Raw genomic sequence first — 2,768 nt, forward strand, 5'->3', positions numbered from 1 at the left:
TGCCCACGGAGTCCAGCACTGATCCCGGACCCTCGGAGCTGGGCAGAGGGTCGCAAGGAGTGTATGGTGAACAGGAGGGAAGCGACGGGATCCGGTGATTTTCGCGTTTGTGAGACTTAGGTCAGCTTTTTGCGTCTACGAATATTCACTGCACATAGGAGCGCGGGAATCTGCACAGACCTTCTTGTCAGAGATTCGATGGGAAAACGTCACGTTGGGCGAACCACCTGGTTTTGCATCCGCGGGGGTGCGCATTGGGGACCTTTTCTGCGCAGCTCCTGAGGGTAGACACTGGCGCACATTCACGTGGAGCAGCAGCCTTTCTGACTGCAGAGCAGCAGCAGCCGCAGCCCAGTGCTTGGCAGCTTTCCCCCGAGGACAGGAGGCCTGGAGGCCCCATCCGTCGGGTTTCTGTCAGGGTCCTCGGGTCACAGCCCTCCCGCATGCACAGCCTGCACCCCACAATCCCAGCAGCAGGAGGGGACCCCACAGTCAGCCTTTTATGTCACATGATATGCAGGCGGCCCCAGGCTCCCATCAGACCTGGAAGCCAGCCTACGGGAGGAGTTCCTGGGGCACAGCCACTGCTGCCCATTTCCATGGGCCCCACAGGACAACAAGGGCGCCCCAACAGGGGAAGACAATGCAGAGGATGAGCCTTCCCCGAGGCAGGGGACCTGTGGGTTCGGCCCACCAAACTCAGGCAGTGGCAGGAGATCACCACGGACTCCCTTGGCCACAATGCCCGCGATGAACATGGGCCTGGGAGCCGGCAGACCCTGACCCAATTCTAACAGCGCTAACTCAACTCCATACTCCCCTCATCACCCCGCACCTACAGGGGACCTCTTGGCGGTAGCCCCCCCCCCACCCCCCAGGAACATCCGTCATGCCTGGTCCTGCAGATTCAACAAATTCCAGCGACAACATCTACACGAAGATGAATCCCGTGCCGCCTGGAGGCAGCCAGTCCAACTCCCCGATGGGTCTGGGCTCCCAGGGCAGATGGGAGCCATGGGCGGCCTGGGGCCACACACAGGAGAGGATCTTAGGCTCAGGGACAGAGATGGACTTCCAAGAAATCCTCTTAACTACGTAAGTGGCATTAGCCATCCTCCAGGCACCCCTCCAGGCGACGGCCAACTAGGAGGGAACTCCCTCCACTCCTTCCAGAACCACAGTTCTTCTCCAAGCCAGACCATGAGTGTGTGACCCCTCCTCTTCTCCAAGAAGCCCAGAGAGCAGGCATTGCAGGTGGGAAGGTGCCAGAACTCATGCAAGAAGAAGTGAGGTGTCATTGCCCAGGAGCTGGGGGAGGGGCACAGACTGCTCCCCCTCCACCCTGCCCTCTCCACTCCCCCACCTTTCCCAATTTTAGTTTCATGCAATAAAAAGGCCGAACTTTTTATTCCATAAAACATGAAGGACAAAACTCAAAATAAAAATATATTTCAAGTCATTGACCAGAAAAATCCCACCCCTTGCTCTTTCCCAAAAGGATCTTTTAAGTACATGACACTTTTTTGTTGTCTTTTGTTTGGGTTTTACCATTGTTGGGATTTTTTATTTGTTTTCCAGGGGTGGGGTTGGGGGGAATTTTTTAAAAAGGAAGCTTCTAGCAAACCCCCACCCCATTTCACCCCAACCAACCTCTTTGCTTTCTTCTTAAAAAAAAGAAAAGAAAAAAGGAAAAAGGACAAATACCCCCACCAAGTCCTGCTGTCTGTAGGAAGCCTTGCACCAGAGCTGGTCTCAGTGTGCGATCTCAAGCTGTCTTTGTAGCCACCTAAACTAATAATAATGATAATGATAATGATGAACTGGACCCATTTACAATCAGTGGTTTCTTTCAAAGCCCTTTTTTGGAAAGCAAAAGGAAGTCACCCTTTTCCATTAGAGGTTTTGGCTTGTGCAGACGGGCAAGGGAGGGGCGGGGACTGCTTTGTTTTTTTTGTTTGTTTATTTGTGTTTTTTTTTTTTTTTTTTTTTTTTTTTTTTTTTTTTTTTCTCCTGGGCAAGGTGGCAACAGCAGCTGCACAACTTGGACCCCAGAATGTCCCCCACCCCATTATGTGGCTGGAGGGCCAGGCCACCTGATTCAGGCTTTCAGGACTCCACCAGGCAGAGACTCCCTGCAGCCTGGTGGTGGCGTGCACTGTGTTCCCAGGACCGCTTCCTCCTCCAGGGACCACCCTGCAACCCCCTCCTCAGCCCCCACCCCAGTCTCTCCAGCAAGAAGCCTGCAGGCTGGGTGGTGTCTGGAGCGAGTGGGGACCCCACGCCTGACAGGATGGCTGTGACTGGGACATGGAAACTGTGACCTCCGTCCTTGTCCCCTGGCCCTCGCGTCCTCAGTGTGTGCTGGCAGTGTAGGGCTGGAGTTGGGTTTTCTCTTTTTTTTCTGTTGATTCTTCCTCCTTTTTCAAAGATGGGATATTGACCAGAACTGCTCTGCATGTGCTTGGAACTGAATGGAAAGACCTTGCAATAGCTGTGGGGGTGGGGGGACACCAGCCACCAAACAGACTTGCTGTTTCGGTCCTGTTTTTATTTTCAAAAACCAACACACGGGACAGTGTGTGAAGACCCACGTCCCGCGTGGTTCAGGGTTCAGGATATGGAGAAGGGGCCACACGCAAATGAAAGAGAAGAGACAAGAAATAATAATTTGGAAATATTGGGGGCCAGGCGGGCAAGCCCAATGCAAGAGAAAGGACTTCCCTTGGTGCCCAGACCTTGCCAACATTTTATTCAATTTTGGATACACA

At 53.4% G+C, this 2,768-nt stretch overlaps 1 pseudogene; it reads left to right on the forward strand.

Moving 5' to 3' along the window:
- The first annotated feature begins 461 nt into the window (after positions 1–461).
- LOC102253273 lies at positions 462–1,212 on the forward strand (annotated as a pseudogene).
- Positions 1,213–2,768: the final 1,556 nt, after the last annotated feature.

This window comes from Myotis brandtii, unplaced genomic scaffold, assembly GCF_000412655.1.
Source record: "Myotis brandtii unplaced genomic scaffold, ASM41265v1 scaffold910, whole genome shotgun sequence".
NCBI lineage: Eukaryota > Metazoa > Chordata > Mammalia > Chiroptera > Vespertilionidae > Myotis > Myotis brandtii.